At 41.7% G+C, this 18,523-nt stretch overlaps 1 pseudogene; it reads left to right on the top strand.

The window, feature by feature from the left end:
* The first annotated feature begins 15,908 nt into the window (after positions 1 to 15,908).
* Positions 15,909 to 18,484, top strand: LOC115962734 (annotated as a pseudogene).
* Positions 18,485 to 18,523: the final 39 nt, after the last annotated feature.

The raw sequence follows: 18,523 nt of genomic DNA, 5'->3' as shown, positions 1-18,523 counted from the left end.
GCGTCTGATGGAACAGGTGCTCAAGTGGGGGATTGGATGATCAACAAGTATAGGGCCTAGATGATAAGGGAGGACTTATATCATATGTAAGAGTCCCCCCAGAAAAGGGGACGAAAAAAGGGGGAGGAGAGAGGAAAGAAAAGGAAGAAGTCATTGTATGAGATCATATCCATGAATAGAACTTCGACTTTCAGTTACGTTTTCTTGATTTGCGTTTCTATTTCTATCTAGAACATGCAACGCACCGTTTGAGCCAACTGGAGCCGAGTTCTTCAACCCATACTCTACAAACTTCATTGTGTGGGACCTCTTGGGCCGGGGCCTGATCGCCCAGGACCGAGTTAACAAAAATCATGTCCCTACAACTTTAATTGTGAGGGATTTCAATTTTCAACCTCATCATGAAAATTGTTACGTGTTTGTCATGCATTAGTGAATGTCAGCTCCATCACGACTGACTGTCAATAGGTAGTGAAAGTGTTGAAACAGAGGCAATAAGTATAAACTCAAGTTCCAAAGTGGACTTTTTTTTTTAAGGTACTTGGGGTTGTTTGTTACGTTAACTTAAATACTTTTTTTTTTTCAATTTTTAAATAATATTATACGTATTTTCATATTTTTTTACCCACATATATTTTTAAAAAAATTGAAAACTGTTATTTAAACTCACTTATCAAATGAGCTCTCGATTTTTGTAAACTCGAGTTCCTAGTCAAAATAACTCGAGTTTCAAAAAGTAGTACATTGCTAAATATTTCTCAAACAATAATAAAATACTAATAATTTAAAAAAATAGTGATATTTGACTATTTTTGCCTGCTTTTTATAAACTAGAGTTTTATGTCAAAATCTCACAAACTCAAGTTTCAAAAAAAAAAAAAAAAGTGTGTTCCTAAATATTTTTCAAAAGTAGTAAAACATTAATAATTTTGAAAAATAATAATATTTGACTATTTTTGCCCCTATTGACAGTCAGTCATGATGGAGCTGACATTCACTGATGCATGACTAACACGTAATAATCTTCATGATGAGGTTGAAAATTGAAATCCCTCACAATTAAAGTCATCACCTAATTTCTCAGCAAAAATAGAAAAGAAAAAAAAGTCATCACCTAATTAATTGTAATTTTCTTTTTTGATGGGAAAAGTCATCACCTAATTAATACTACATATTTTACGATAGATTCTCTTTACATTACAATTCAATGACATAAAGACATATAGTTGAATATTTTTGTTTTATTTTATTTATTACATCAGTGTCACCCAATTAAGCCACAAACAAACTTTCAAATTATCCACTTCACTTCCAAACCGTTCAAATTCGGTAATGACTTTAATTGTGAGGGTTTTTAATTTTCAACCTCATCATGAAGATTGTTACGTGTTAGTGAATGTCAGCTCATCATGACTAACTGTCAGAGGCAATAAGTATAACTCGAGTTTCATGAATATTCAATTTTGTAAATTCGAGTTTTATGTCAAAATCTCACTAATTTTAGTAAAAAGAAAAATATATTGCTAAATATTTTTCAAATAATAGTAAAACATTAATAATTTTGAAAAAAAATGATATTTGGCTATTTTTGCCAAAAAAAAAAAAAAAAAAAAAAGGAAGAGAGAGGAAAAGTACTGCCTTGGTGTCTATGTTTTGAGCGTGGAAGTTAAGTTAGAAAGATGCATGTGATGATGTGAAAATCAGAAATTTGGTTTACCACTGATAAATTTGCAATGTACGATTCTGCTGATTGCATTTACATGAAAGAAGACCTTGTCAGAACTTAATCATAAAAGACTTTGAAGACGTACATGTGTCAAAGTTTTGAGCGTGAAAGTTAAGTTGGAAAGATGCATGGACCTTGTCAAAGTTCTGCTCATTGAATATACATGAACGAGGACCTTGTCAGAACTCGAAAGAGACTTTGAAGAGTCAAGACACAAAGCTTCAGCATCTCTAATGATTCATGCATGGACCATTCTTTTTGTCATGATAACTAGTACATGGCGGTCCATAAGGGTCTAATACGTGTTACAGGCTTACAGGTGTGTTCCTTCTGGCATTCTTGACTCATTATAATGAAAGGGTCCAGTTCTTTCTTCTTTGGGTATCAAATTTAGGTCTATACTCTATATATCTGTTAAACGTAGTTGGTACGGTGTTGACTTTGCTTCAACTTTTTTTTGGGTTACTTTTTGTTACTTATGTTCTCTCTAGTAATTTATATATATGTACTTTCCCTACCCGAAGAAATGGTTAGTGCCATATGTTATGCAAGCAATAATGTTTTTTTATTTATTTATAAATATTTGTAAGAACTAAGAAAAATAAAATAAACTCACAACACTTGAAGTGTTTATGACTACTTCTATTGGCCATCTTATAAATATATTTAGTTTTGAAGTTTATAATAAAACATAATTGAATTTTTAAAAAAAAAATTCTGTTGTGAGATGTCTTTTATGTTGGATTGGTATCCATTAACTAAGAATTAGAATTATGAATAAATTTACAATAAGATGATCTTAATTTCCAATAAGCAACTTTGAGTTAACAATAACAATATCAAAATTTCTAGTAATCAAATACAAATTCACTTGAAATCTTCACTTTATATATGTGGTTACGTTGCAGAATTGTAAGAAAATAAATTAAAATTAATACTTACCTTGACAAAATCAATTGTAACATCCTTCAATTTTAACATGATAATCAAAATTTTCACATTTATTTGTTGTGCACATAAAAAATTAAAAAAATTAAAATTTTATGAGAGATTTAAGAAGTTCAACTACTTCCCTTTCCACTCATAGCTTGAACCAGGTTCACCTTAGTTTAGCTTCATTACAACTGTAAGGACACGATTTGGTGACGAACCTAAACAGTATTGGGTTCGTACGTAAAAGGCCCAGACAATATGATTTGTAGAGCGTGGGTGTAAAGAGCTAGATTAACTGTGGTATCTACCCCCAAGATTTTCTCTCAAGCCCGTACCATGTTTTCCTTCTCTTTTGTTGGTATAATCAACGTCTTTTCTTAAGTCCCTAGTGTTATTCTCTCTCCCTTTTTTCTTCCTTCTTTCTCTTCAGTTTTATCTGTGTTCTCCTTTTTCTCTCGATCCCCTTCTTCATGTTCCTCTTTTAGTTTATATACTCCCCTTCGCGATCCATCTTCACCGAACACGTGTAGATTGTGCCCGGGGGATTTCTTTCTGTCCCATCTGGTGCCTCCTGGAACTTCCTACGGGCAGCTGTAAGGCTGCTTCCCTACTGTTCAGGTATCACCTCCACATTAATGCGGCCAGAGAGTTGGTTGATAGGTCATTAATGCGGAGGCAGCTATAGTTTCAGATATTTGTTGGCCTTATCTCTTTCATCTTTAGTTGGCTACCCTACCCCTTGGGATGACCTACTTCTGAGATCTGATCGTGGTGATACCACGTCCTGATCGTCTTCGGACGCGATCGTCCTCGGACGCGTACTGCCGAGGAGCGTGGCGTCCTCGGATGGGTGCACGACCTCGGATGGGCCACTGGCCCAACAATCCTCAACCAATTCTGAATCCTATGGGCCTATCAACCGAATGATCCCCACAATAGCCCCTCAAAATCCTACTTTTCGACTCCTCAGGAGAAAAGGTGGGTTTTGACGTCATGAGCCTGCACCTGTGCGCGTTTCGGGGCGTGCCCCTGACGCTTCAGCGCCCCGATTTTGGCAGCATTAAATTCTGACAACTCCCCTGTCTCCCACGTTCGACGGTTAGATCCAAATCGAACGGCAGGGGGCTTCTCTTGTTTTGTGAGCGGGAATTTCGCCGCTCACAATCTTCACATGACTATAAAGGCGTTCCCAGATTAAACCTGTACCTTACCCTTAATGGTTACGTAGTTCCAAGGCCTATACACTGAACCTGCCTTCTTCCTGTCTTCACTGTTCTCCTGGCGACTACAAATAATCGTACGTTGTCCGAGGTCCTTCCTTTGAACCTGTAAGTCCTCTCGAAGCTTTTACCATTTTCATTCAAAATCAAAAAGTTTTTTCTCTACTAAGTTTCTTTAGAAAAAAGAAAAAGAAAAAATGGGGAAGCAGAGGAATCCCTTTCGGTGTCTCGTTGACTCCGAGGAGGGTATTAGAAACTTCCGCATGAAGTACAGTATCCCACCAACGGTAGGGATGAGGTATGCGGCCCAAGGGGAGTGGGTTGACGCCAGGCAAACTGGGGAAGTAGTTATCCCCATGATCGCCTTTATTGAAGGAGGGATGACCATCCCCATGGGTAGTATCACCAGGGGTTACCTTAATTTCTTTAGGCTATCCCCCACTTAATGCGCCCCCAATATGTTTAGGATTCTGGGGAGTATAGACGCTCTGAATCAGAGAATGGGTCTAGATCTATCCCATCACGACGTGAATTGGGTGTATAGCCTTCACCGCTTAGCTGACCAGGACTACTATCTCAAGTCGAGATATCCTGAAGTAAGGTTGATTCAGTGCCTCCCTACTTCAAATAAGCACCTAAAAGAAGATTTCCTCATTTTTTCTGGGGAATGGCATGATGGTCTATCTTGCCCGACTGTGGAGGGAACGCCAGGTGGGTGCGAAGTTATAGACCTATGCTACTTAGCTCATAATCACATTTTAATCACCTTTACTATTTTCGCGTCTTACAACTTTTAACTTTAAAATCAACGGTCTTGCAGATAGACGCTACACAAAGCCCAATCTCAGATTGGTCAATAAAGCGAGCCTAGACAGATTATTGAGAGCTGAAATATACGTGAACGAGGTTGATGGTCAACTACGAGCAGCACATTTAATTCTCGGATATACCCCCCTTTCTTTTGGCTTTCAGGCGCCGAAGTGCGTGATTAGGGCACGCGATCCTCGGCTTCGCCGTATCAGTGTTGCCTACGAAGGATTCATTGTCCCCAGGGTATTCCACTTCCCGAACACACACCTCTCACAGAACCTCTTTCCGTGGCCAGCGTCTCAGCGGGGTTTTCTTTACCCTCACCTTCCCTCAAGAAAAAGGGCACCAATAGGAGAAGGAAAAGGGAAAAAAGCAAGCAAACCGTTGTAACAGTATCGGAATCCACGGACGATTTTGAGATTTTCGATCAGCCCTCAAACCCCGAGGAGAGTTCTGACGAGATGGGGGTAAAAAGGATAACCCAAAAAAGCCTAATGGAGCTGATAGGAGGTCAACAGGGAAAGTCTGCACCTGCCCAAACAGTACCATCCCAGGTTTCATCTTTTCCAGCCAGGTCTCCTCCTCCAGTCCCTCGCCACCCTCCTCAATCATCCTCGCAAACAGCACCGCCAAGCATTGCCGAGCCAGAGAAGCGCAGAGAGCAGAAAGGTAAGGGGGTGGCAGATGCGAGCAGATCCCGCCCCACTCGAGAGGAAGATGTCCAACGAGCGGCGAAGCAGCAGAAAACCAGACAACCTTCTACGCGGGGCCAAGAGAAATCCGATTCCCCACATCCCGATTCACAAGCATGGCTGCCAGTTCCTATGCTCGGTGGGGAACCCCTGCGAAACGATGCCTCTGTAAGGGATTATAACGGCGGCATAGGGTGTCATGTGGCCTCGGCCATAGAGGAGGCCTTATTGCTCCCAAAGGATATGGCCGAGCTAAAGAATGTGAGGAAGAATCAACTCATCCTTGACAATAAACGATATTTGGGCATGGTGGGAAGCTATCTTTTATACTGCTTCATTCTGTGACTGCTACTCACTAATGCGTACTTTTCATTAACTATAACACTAACTCACCCCCCCCCCTTTTTATTTTTTACAGATCATCCAAAATACCTTCAAGCTAGATGAGATGCTCAATGCTTGTTCTAACCAGCTAGATGGTGAAAGGAAAAGAAGGGTAGTGGCTGTTCAAACCTTGTCCAAATCTGAACAGGATCTAACCGTCGCAAGGAAAAAGCTACTGGTCGAGGAAGAAGCTCGCAAGAGTGCTGAATCGTCATCAGAAGGCTACCAGAAGCAGGCCGAGGAACAGGCCAAGCTTCTGCGCGAGGCGAATGCCGAGCTGAAGAAGGCTCAGGAGCAAGTTCTTGTTCTTAAGAAGCATCTAGAAGAAACTCAGAGGTTAAGGGAGAGAGCTGAAAAGCTTAAAGAACAAGCCGAGAAAGCAAAAATCGAGTCTGAGAAGGCAAAGGATGAAGCCGAGCAGAGGGGCTACGAAATCGGGATAGCTGAAACTGAGAAAGCGTTAAGAGCCGAAGTTCCAGAGGTTTGCCGTATTTTCTGTGCGAGAACCTGGAGCGAGGCTCTTAACCACGCTGGGGTTGAAGCCTCATCTGAACTACGTAAGCCAGAGAACGTATACTACCCCGAAGCGATACGCCCCTCCGCTCCTCAACCACACCAAGCTGATATTCCAGCCCCAGCTATTAACCCCAGCGAGGAGGTTTTACCTCGCACCTCCTCTCCAGGAGCTTCCCCAAGCAAATCCATCACTGCTTCGAAGACCTATACGGTCTCACAGGGTTTTCAACAAGAATTGGACTCCACAGTTCAATCGGCTGGGGGCATCATCAAAAAGTAAAAAGATAGAAACTGCTTTGTAATTTTAGTTTAGACACTTAATAGAGGACTTTCTTGCTTACTTTCTTATCATTCTAATGGTTCTAAGTTATCTTTACACTTACTTACTTTGTCGTCGTAATTTTGGATGGATTTATTTCAGACGCCTCTTTCATTGTACGCCAATCTTGCATTTGAAGCTCTCTCTTTCTGACTCCTTAACGAATGTTCATAAGGCATTACTTTTACTAGGATTATGATTTAGAAAAACTCATCACCACTTTTTCTGCCGTTTAATAATTCAATGCACAACTTAGCAGGTAAGTTTCTACCGAATTAGTGGTCTAAGAATTTGACATAACATAGTTTCTGTTTAGCAATTCAGTATGAATGACAGGATGTTAATTTCCACTAAGTTTGCGATCCTGGGACCTGGCATAACTCGGTTTCTGTTTAACGATTAAGTATGAATGATAGGATGTTAATTTCCACTAAGTTTGCGATCCAAGGACCTGGCATAACTCAGTTTCTGTTTAACAATTCAGTATGAATGATAGGATGTTAATTTCCACTAAGTTTGCGATCCAAGGACCTGGCATAACCCAGTTTCTGTTTAACAATTCAGTATGAATGATAGGATGTTAATTTCCACTAAGTTTGCGATCCAAGGACCTGGCATAACTCAATTTCTGTTTAACAATTCAGTATGAATGATAGGATGTTAATTTCCACTAAGTCTGCGATCCGAGGACCCGGCATAACTCAGTTTCTGTTTAACAATTCAGTATGATAGGATGTTAATTTCCACTAAGTCTGCGATCCGAGGACCCGGCATAACTCAGTTTCTGTTTAACAATTCAGTATGATAGGATGTTAATTTCCACTAAGTCTGCGATCCGAGGACCCGGCATAACTCAGTTTCTGTTTAACAATTCAGTATGATAGGATGTTAATTTCCACTAAGTCTGCGATCCGAGGACCCGGCATAACTCAGTTTCTGTTTAACAATTCAGTATGATAGGATGTTAATTTCCACTAAGTCTGCGATCCGAGGACCTGGCATAACTCAGTTTCTGTTTAACAATTCAGTATGATATGACAGGATGCGGAACTCATAGAATGCATATTTGACGTAAGTTAAAAGAGAATATTTGAATTAAAACTTCTTTACTAATAATAATACCTTCTGAGATTATTTACATTCCAAGGATGGAGTACAGGTTTTTCGTCTAGATCCTCTAGATAATAAGCCCCTATTCCCGCTACAGAAGTAATTCGATACGGTCCCTCCCAATTGGGTCCCAGTTTTCCCCAGCTTGGATTCTTAGTGGCCCCCAGGACCTTTCTTAGCACCAGGTCGCCTATGGCTAATGGCCTCATCCTCACATTGTTATCGTAGCACTGCTTGAGTTTGTGCTGGTAGTAAGCTAGCCGAACCATCGCGCTTTCCCTCCGTTCTTCAATCAGATCTAAACTTTTTTCCAACATCGCATCATTATTACTCGAAGAGAATGCACTGGTCTTTAATGTCGGGAATCCAGTTTCCAGCGGAATAACGGCCTCGGCTCCATAGGTCATGGAGAAAGGAGTTTCTCCCGTCGAACGCCTGGGCGTTGTCCGATACGTCCAAAGCACATGTGGGAGTTCCTCCACCCATCTGCCTTTCGCGTCGTCTAGTCTCTTCTTAAGTCCATGGACAATGACTTTGTTAACAGCTTCAGCCTGCCCATTGCCTTGCGGATAAGCTGGAGTGGAATATCTGTTTCTTATTCCCAGTTCTGAACAGTAATTCCTAAAAGCATTGCTATCGAACTGGAGCCCGTTGTCCGAAACAAGAGCTCGTGGGATTCCAAATCGCGTAACGATGTTCTTCCAGACAAACTTCTTCACATCTATGTCCCGGATGTTCGCCAAGGGTTCAGCCTCGACCCATTTGGTGAAGTAGTCTGTGCCGACCAGCAGGTACTTCTTGTTTCCTATAGCTTTAGGAAAAGGGCCGACGATGTCTAGCCCCCATTGTGCAAAGGGCCAAGGACTTGAGAGAGGGTTAAGAACTCCTCCAGGTTGGTGGATATTCGGAGCGTATCTTTGACACTGATCGCACTTCTTAACGTACTCCTGCGCTTCTTTCTGCATATTCGGCCACCAATAACCTTGCGTTAGCGCTCGGCATGACAGGGATCTTCCTCCTGTGTGGCTTCCACAAATACCCTCATGCAATTCTTCCAGGATTAATTCTGCTGCCTCGGGAGACACGCAGAGCAAGTATGGCCCAGAGAAGGACCGTCTATATAGCTTTTTATCCTCGGACAACCAGTACCGAGGTGCTCTCCTTCGTACTTTCTCAGCTTCTACCTTATCTTCGGGCAGCACATCGCTGTCGAGAAATTTTAATATAGGGTCAATCCAGCACGGCGTCAAACTAGCTTGACGAACTTGGCAAATCTCCTTTTCTGGCGAAGTGGGAGTATGCAAGTCTTCCACGATAATTACCCGAGGGAAATTTCGTGCTGAGGAGGTGGCAAGGGTCGCTAAGGAGTCCGCGTGGGTATTCTCGCCTCGTGGAATATGTAATACGTCGAACGACTCGAACTCTGTTCGCATATGCCTAACCCGGTTCAGATACCCTTGCATTCTCAGGTCTCTGGCCTCCAACTCTCCAGTCACCTGGCCAACGACCAGCTTCGAGTCCGAGAACAGTTTCACTGCCTTTCCACCCATTTTACGGACCATGCTCATTCCCATTATCAGAGCTTCGTACTCTGATTCATTGTTAGTAGCTGAGAACCCCAGCCTTAGCGACTTCTCAATGATGACCTCTTCGGGTGATATCAGGACCAATCCCAGTCCAGCTCCCCGTTGGTTTGCGGCCCCATCCACGTATGCCCTCCATACCGGCCCTCCTGGCACGGATATTATGCCAACCGATTTTTCACCCATGTGGTCTTGACTCCTGCTAATTTCCTCAGGGCACTCAGCGAATTCCGCTACTAGATCGGCGAGTACTTGACCCTTCACAGAGGTGCGGGACATGTATTTGATGTCAAAAGCACCCAGAATCGTTCCCCACTTGGCAATTCTGCCGGTATAGTCGGCACTTCTAAGTATGGATTTGAGAGGCAATTGGGTCAAAACAACTACAGTGTGAGCTTGAAAATAGTGTGGGAGTTTACGTGTCGCATGAACGACCGCCAGTATGGCCTTCTCTAACGACAGATATCTCACCTCCGCTTCATGGAGGGATTTACTTACATAATATACCGGCCTCTGGACGCCATTGTCTTCTCGCATCAAGACAAAACTGACTGCGTGTGGAGCTACCGCCAGATAGGCATACAATATCTCATCCACTTCAGGGCTAGACATGATCGGCGGTTTGGATAAATAATTTTTCAACTGCTGGAACGCCTCAACACACTCCTCGGTCCATTTGAATCCCTGCCACTTATGTAACAGACGGAAGAAAGGACGACACCTTTCGGCTGACCTGGAAATGAATCGGTTTAACGCAGCAGTCATCCCCGTCAACCTCTGCACTTCCTTTGGATTCCGGGGCGCTTGCAAACTGTTAATAGCCCTAATCTGATCTGGATTAACCTCAATTCCCCTATGGGTCACCATGTACCCCAAGAATTTTCCTGAACCTACTCCAAAGGAGCACTTCGAAGCATTCAGGTGCAACCTGTGTTCTCTCAGTATCCCGAAGATGCTAGTGAGGTCCTCCACATGTTCAGTCACTACCTTGCTTTTCACCACCATGTCATCAATATAAACTTCAATACTTCTGCCCAGCTGTGGCTCGAACATTTTCGTCATCATGCGTTGGTAGGTAGATCCAGCATTTTTCAGACCGAAAGGCATCACCTTGTAATGGTAGTTCCCAACCGGGGTCACGAAAGCGGTCTTTTCTTGATCATCGGTGGCTAACGGTATTTGGTGATACCCTTGAAAGGCATCCAAGAAGCTCATCCTAGGGTGGCCCACGGTCGCGTCCACCAGCTGGTCAATCTTTGGCATAGGAAATGGGTCTTTGGGGCATGCCTTATTAAGATCCGTGAAATCCACGCACACTCGCCACTTCCCCGTCTTCTTCTTCACTACCACCGTATTGGCCAGCCATTGGGGGTAAAAGACTTCTTTGATAGCCCCAGCCTGTTTGAGCTTGGCAACTTCACTTCGGACTGCCTCGGCATGCTCTTTCGATGGTCGCCGAGGAATTTGCCTTCTAGGGGGAACGGCAGGGTTTACATTGAGTCGATGACAAATAAAATTTGGGTCTACTCCTGGAGCCTCATACGGGTCCCATGCAAAGACGTCCACATTAGTTCGAAGGAACTCCAGCAAACTCGCTTTCTCTTCCAGAGGCAACTTGGCCCCAACCCGAAAGAATTTCTCTGGATCATCAGCAACGGTCACCCTCTCCAGATCTTCGCACTCTACCCCATTGGTTGGTACGTCTAAACCTGATGCTGGGATCTTTAATTGCTATGACTCATTATCGGCTGTAGCCGAGGTTTCTGCCTCAGGCCGATGCAGTATAGCCGCTACCTGGCATTGCCGAGCAGCCGCTTGGTTCCCTACTATCTCCAGCACTTGGTCTCCGGACGGATACTTCACCTTCTGATGCAGGGTAGATGAAACCGCTTTAAGTGTGTGAAGCCAGGGTCTGCCTAGGATAGCCGTATACGGAGAAAAAACATCTACGACAATAAAATCCACCTCCACCACCTCCGTGCCTGACTGCACGGGCAACCTGATTAGTCCCATGGGAATGACTAACCTTCCCTCAAAACTGACCAGAGGGGAATTATAGGTTGTCAAGTCCTGCTGTTTCAAACCAAGCCCCTTGTACAAATCCGGATACATCACATCCGCTGCACTTCCCTGATCAACCATCACCCTTCGGACATCGTACCCACTGATCCTCAGCGTTACCACCAAGGCATCCTCATGGGGTTGTATGGTTCCCTCCAAATCTTCGTCTGAAAAACCCAAAACCAAGGAGACACGCTTCTTGGCTCTCTTCCATGCTTGAGAACGATCCTCAACCGGGGATCGGGACACCGACAACACTCTGGTGGGGCAAGATCCAGTCCTCCCTGGGGCCGCAAAGATGACGTTGATTGTTCCCCGAGGGAGCCTTGATGAAGCATCCCCACGCACCTCGGAACCTGCTTGGCTCGCCCTTCCACTAGAGTGATGCAAGAGCTACCTTAATTTTCCTTCCCGGACCAACTGCTCCAAATGGTCCCATAAATTTCTGCAGTTGTCTGTCGTGTGTCCATGGTCCTGATGGTAATGGCAATACAAACTCGGGTTGCGTTTTGTAGGCTCTCCTGCCATCCTGTTAGGCCATTTGAAAAATGGCTCGTCCTTTATCTTCTCCAAAACCTACTGAACAGGCTCCCGAAATACCGCATTAACGGCCTGGGCATCTGTCGAGACCGACTGGCCAACAAAGTCCCGCCTTGGTCGGTTGTTATTATAACGATCCGACCTGAAATCCCTCCTCTCCTGAGGGATCATCTTGGCCTTTCCTTTCCCCTGAAGCTGATCCTCCTCTATCCTTTTGTACTTCTCTATTCTGTCCATCAGTTGGCGCACACTGGTAACAGGTTTACCCGTTAAGGATTTCCTCAAGTCGTGATCAGCTGGGAGGCCGGCTTTGAAAGTAGTTATGGCCACAGCGTCATTCTTCCCTCCTATTTCGTTGAACATCTCCCAGTACCTATCCGAATAACTCTTGAGAGTCTCGCCCTCTCGCATAGACAAGGTCAACAAGGATCCCAGCGGCAAAGGAGTCCTGCTGCATGTAATAAAACGAGCACCAAAAGCCTGGGTCAGCGCTTTGAAAGATCCAATAGAGTTGGCCCTTAAGCCATTGAACCACCTCATCGCCGTCGGGCCCAAGCTCGACGGAAAAATCTTGCACATCAGGGCATCATCTCTGGAATGAATAGCCATCTTCTGGCTGTAATAGCTTACATGCTCCACCGGATCCGAATGGCCGTCATACAGAGAGAACGTAGGTTGATTGAACCGCCGAGGATGGGTAGCATCATCTATGCTTCTTGTAAAGGGTGATCTGGAAATTTGACTCAAGGCTTTGTTCATGGCATCGTAGGAGAAAGTCTCACTCTGCGGAGTTCTCGATCTCCGCCTGTAACTAGTTCCATCCGACTCCCCGGATGATAGTTCGGAGCGAGGTGGGGAACGCTCCCGTCGTGCATGACGTAACTCTCTCTTCAAGTCCGCAATTTCACGCTGCAGATCCCCATCATGCTTCACGTGGGAAACGTGACTCTTCCCGCGTGTACGGGTTCTCGTGGTGTGAGTAGTATGTATGCTCCCCTCCTGGACTTCCCTCCGTTCGGGATTTTTTCGAAGACCATCATGCTGAGAGCCCCTTGACTCCGCCTGATGCGGGCTGATATCACCCTGATGCAGCCCCGCTGCGGGGTGAGGCAGTTCCACTCCTTCCATCGAAAACGTTGTGTCGGAGGTTGTACAAGCTAACACAAGCTCTTCCCACAGACGGCGCCAATTGTAAGGACACGATTTGGTGACGAACCTAAACAGTATTGGGTTCGTACGTAAAAGGCCCAGACAATATGATTTGTAGAGCGTGGGTGTAAAGAGCTAGATTAACTGTGGTATCTACCCCCAAGATTTTCTCTCAAGCCCGTACCATGTTTTCCTTCTCTTTTGTTGGTATAATCAACGTCTTTTCTTAAGTCCCTAGTGTTATTCTCTCTCCCTTTTTTCTTCCTTCTTTCTCTTCAGTTTTATCTGTGTTCTCCTTTTTCTCTCGATCCCCTTCTTCATGTTCCTCTTTTAGTTTATATACTCCCCTTCGCGATCCATCTTCACCGAACACGTGTAGATTGTGCCCGGGGGATTTCTTTCTGTCCCATCTGGTGCCTCCTGGAACTTCCTACGGGCAGCTGTAAGGCTGCTTCCCTACTGTTCAGGTATCACCTCCACATTAATGCGGCCAGAGAGTTGGTTGATAGGTCATTAATGCGGAGGCAGCTATAGTTTCAGATATTTGTTGGCCTTATCTCTTTCATCTTTAGTTGGCTACCCTACCCCTTGGGATGACCTACTTCTGAGATCTGATCGTGGTGATACCACGTCCTGATCGTCTTCGGACGCGATCGTCCTCGGACGCGTACTGCCGAGGAGCGTGGCGTCCTCGGATGGGTGCACGACCTCGGATGGGCCACTGGCCCAACAATCCTCAACCAATTCTGAATCCTATGGGCCTATCAACCGAATGATCCCCACAACAACTTTTTCCGAGTTTTATTAATCAACTCAAGCCTTGTATGTCAAATTATTATTTTTATTTATTTAGAGTTATTTTAAGATCACAACCAATTTCACACTCATTTTTATAGGTATTTGTGATTGACTATTTGTCATTTTTACATAGAAACCATCTATACTGAATGTTAGCCACATCAAATAATTATGAAAATAATATAAAATTGGTTTTGGTCCTAGATTATTCATTTACTTTAAGTTAAACTATCTCTAAAGTAAATATCAAGATATTGTTTTTCTTGTCAAAATGCTTGAACGATAAGGTATGATCAATTTATTCCATTGTGTATACTCCATGTGGATTTTTTAATATGGACTAATAATTTTGATTTGTGTAGCCAAGATTTTTATGATTTTGTGGCACTGTTCCACTCCGTCCTCAAGGGTTCATTCCTCACTTGTTAAAAAGAGAGAAAAAAAGAGAGGAAAAAGTATTGCCTTGGAGTCTATGTTTTGAGCGTGGAAGTTAAGTTAGAAATATGCATGTGATGATGTGAACATCAGAAATTTGGTTACCACTTATAAATTTGCAATGTACGATTCTGCTGATTGGATTTACATGAACGAAGACCTTGTCAAAACTTAATTATAAGACTTTGAAGACTCAAGGTACATCAAGTTTCAGCGTATGTAATGGTTCATTGTCTGGAATTCTTGACTAAATTAATGAAAGTACTTCATTTTTTTGGGGAACTAAATTTGTTACGTTGGTGTTGGCTTGCTTCTTGCTGTCTTCCCATTAATGGCGGTCTTGGTCTTCCCATTAATGGTGGTCTTGCTTCTTAGGTTGGTGTTAGCTCACTTCTTATTGAAAACTTTTTGTTGAAAATACTGCAGTTAAAAGTAAAAGCTAGTTGAAAAAGTATAGTGAACTCATACATAATATCTAAACGTATAGTAAAATCTATAAATAATAGTAAAAATAAGCTGAATGATAGTAAAATTAAGCTAAATAATAAAATAAGCTTACTTTAAACTCACTTTCCAAATTATGCCATATTTAAAAGTGTGTTGGGAGACCTGGTATTTGTAGGAAGAACTTGGTAGGATTTATTTACAGATGAGCATGTTCAAAATTCATTTCACGGGCATTATACACTAATTGTTCTTATCTGATATAACAATATAAAATGATATACCAGTTGATCCTCAAAAGCACTAACGATGGTGCAGCTGATACCGAGTGATGCCAATATTGGGTGAGGTATGTTGCGTGGATAAAGGAGTTAAAATATTAAGCTTTTAGAAACTTAAAAAAGAGCAATTTTATCTATTTTAATACCTTACTTACAATACACTCTATATTAAAAATTCTATTTTTTTCCTATAATTTTTTTTTTAATTTTTTTCACCACTTCATTTAAAATAATACAAACAACTCATTAAAATAATAAAAAAATTTCCACAAACATCAAAAGCAATCAGTCACTTCATCTACGGAATATACAAATATTTTTTGTTATAAGTTTTGAGCTAATTTGCCCAAATTTTTAGGAAGAGAAACACTGTTATAGTGTTTTTTTTTTTGGGAATGAGTTGTTAAAATTGGAGTTTTTAGCTTTTAAAGATCTTTATTGTGAATGCTCTTCTATTTTAGTCATTGGCTTGTATAGGCAGGTTGTTAAGTACTGTTAATTTTGTTATTAGTTACAATATTTAGTATTTTATTTTTAGACAACATATAAAAAGAAAATAATAGTGTAGTATTTTGATCATACTTGCATGATATAGTGACTAATATAAATAGTCATGTTTCATACCTTTAAGAATGAAAATATCTTTTTGATAAATAAAAATGCAAATATCCTTTAATAATTTTTTTATCCTATTAATGCACCACTTAAAAGTGGAAATATGACTTGTTTTTATATTTTTGTTATCTATAACGAAAGTAATTGGCTTAATGGTTACTCTTTCAGTCTTTTGTATTGTATTGACCCAAAAAAGAAAAGAAAAATTGTTTTATTGCTTTGTGCACGTTTTATTGACCATATATACGAAGCTGGATATCTTAGTTCAACCAGGCAAACACAAAGAGAACTATTCCATTCTTCGATGATGACTCCTATCTCCCTTTTTTTTCTCCTCTCATCCATTTTCACAGTAAAAGCTCAACAAGGGCAATCCATTGTGAAGCCAGGCTCTATTTTAACACCTATCACTAACTCTTCATGGCTATCACCTTCTGGTCTATATGCCTTTGGATTCTACAAGCAAGGCAATGGCTTTGCTGTAGGAGTTTTTCTTGCTGGGATTACTCAAAAGACTGTAGTTTGGACAGCCAATCGAGACAATCCTCCAGTTTCTGCTGAATCCACATTGAATTTCACAAGTGATGGACGTTTGGTTCTGCAATCAGCGCAAGGAGCAGAGACAAGCGTGGCAAATTTTAGTTCTGCAAGTTCAGCTTCCATGCTTGATACAGGCAACTTTGTTGTCAATAATTCAGATAACCAATCAATATGGGAGAGTTTCCAACATCCAACAGATACCCTTTTACCAACTCAGCGACTACTTGCTGACGACTTCGTTGTGTTGAAGTCCAGTGTGTCTGAGTCTAACCAATCAACGGGTAGATTTCGTGCCGTCATGCAACAAAATGGATATGTCGCCCTATACCCAGTTGGAACCAGCTTAACAATGGACTATGGCTATTGGTCAACAAGCAGTGGTATACCGAATGGGAGTCTAAACCTTGATGATCATGGTTTTCTTTACGTGACCAACAGCAGTTTCAATTTGCCTATATCTCCATCAAGAAATTCTGCAAAGGGTACCGTACTCTACCGTCTGAGAATGGAGGATGATGGATTCTTGCGGCTATACTCATACAATCTGCAGGAACAGAATGGTGGTTGGTCAATTATATGGTCACCTTTAAATGAACCAGTCGTTAACATATGTTCTCCTAGGGGTTTATGTGGCGTCAATGCATTTTGTGTCCAAGGTGGTAATGATATAAATTGCACATGTCTTCCTGGTTTTGTATTTATTGATGAGAGCAAAGGACTTTAGGCTGTGAAAGGAATTCCACCACAGAAAATTGCGATGAAAAAGGCATGAATACCACCATGGAAGAAGTGCCTGGTATCATATGGGAGAATGTTACTTATTCTCAGTCATTATTGTCAACCAAACAGGATTGCGATGATGCATGTTTGCAGGACTGTAGCTGTGAAGCTGCGCTATTCAATGACAGGGTATGCGGAAAACAAAAGCTTCCTTTGAAATTTGTGAACTTCAAAATCCCTTATATTGACTCAAACGCAACCTTAGCCTTCATCAAGGTACGTACACCTACACCCTCTTCAGAAGGAACTGTGACAAAAAAAAAAGGATTGGACATCCTAATTATCATTGTTTCATTAGTTGCTTTTGCATTTATTGTGTTGGCCATTTCTGGAATTGCTATTTACAGATCCCGTATTTTTGCAAATGAAAATATATTAAATGCGGGAAACGTTGTCTTAAGTGATGAGGATGTTGGTCCGCGATCATTTACTTATATAGAACTTGAAAAAATAACTGATGGTTTCAAGGATGAACTTGGTAGAGGATCATTTGGCATAGTTTATAAAGGAACAATAGAGAATGGCCAAAAGATTATAGCTGTGAAAAGACTAGAGAGATTGTTGGTTGATCGGGAAAGAGAGTTTCAGACTGAGATGAAAGTTATTGGGAGAATACATCATAAAAATTTAATCCGTCTTCTAGGGTATTGCCATGATGGACCAAATAGGCTTTTGGTGTATGAATACATGTGCAATGGATCACTTGCAGATGTGCTCTTCAAGCCTGAAAAAAAACCTTCTTGGGATGAAAGAATGGGAATTGCTTGTAACATTGCAAGAGGAATTCTTTATCTTCATGAAGGGTGTATAGAAAAAATAATTCATTGTGACATAAAACCTCAGAACATACTCATGGATGAAAATATGTGTGCAAAAATATTTGATTTTGGATTGGCAAAGCTATTGAAGCCAGATCAAAGCAAAACGACCACTAATATTAGAGGCACAAGGGGATATGTTGCACCAGAGTGGCATCGGCTAAATTGTCCCGTGACAGTCAAAGTAGATGTGTACAGTTTTGGAATAGTCCTATTGGAGATTATAAGTTGTCGGAGGTGTGTGGATAATAATCTTTCTGAAGAAGAGGCTATTCTTGAAGAATGGTCTTACAGATGCTTTGAGTGTGGTGAGTTAGGTAAACTAGTCAATGATGAAGAGGTAGAAATGAGACAATTGGAGAAAATGGTTAAAGTGGCACTTTGGTGCATTCTATATGACCCATCACTTCGTCTTTCAATGAAGAAAGTTCTACTAATGTTGGAAGGGACTGCAGACATTCCAATCCCACCGAATTGCAGTTCTATTTCTCAGTATTATCAAGGTTTTGGGGAAAACAAGTAATGGTTTTGAAAATTGAGCAAAATAAGCCTTGTATTTGGCATGGGAGGTAGTCAAGTTACACGGGTGCTTCACTTTAATAGTATTTGTATGTGTGTTGTCATAATGTTGCGTTTTACACTTTTTTTTGTTACTTTTAATTTAGTTATGCTCTCTCTCTTGTAATTTATATGTACTTTCCTTGACAGAAAAAATGATTAGTGCCATATATTATGCACGCAATAATGATTTTAATAATATATATATATA

This window comes from Quercus lobata, chromosome 10 (assembly GCF_001633185.2).
Source record: "Quercus lobata isolate SW786 chromosome 10, ValleyOak3.0 Primary Assembly, whole genome shotgun sequence".
Classification (NCBI taxonomy): Eukaryota; Viridiplantae; Streptophyta; class Magnoliopsida; order Fagales; family Fagaceae; genus Quercus; species Quercus lobata.
Note: the sequence above shows the minus strand (reverse complement) of the source record. Positions and strands in the feature narration are given on the sequence as shown.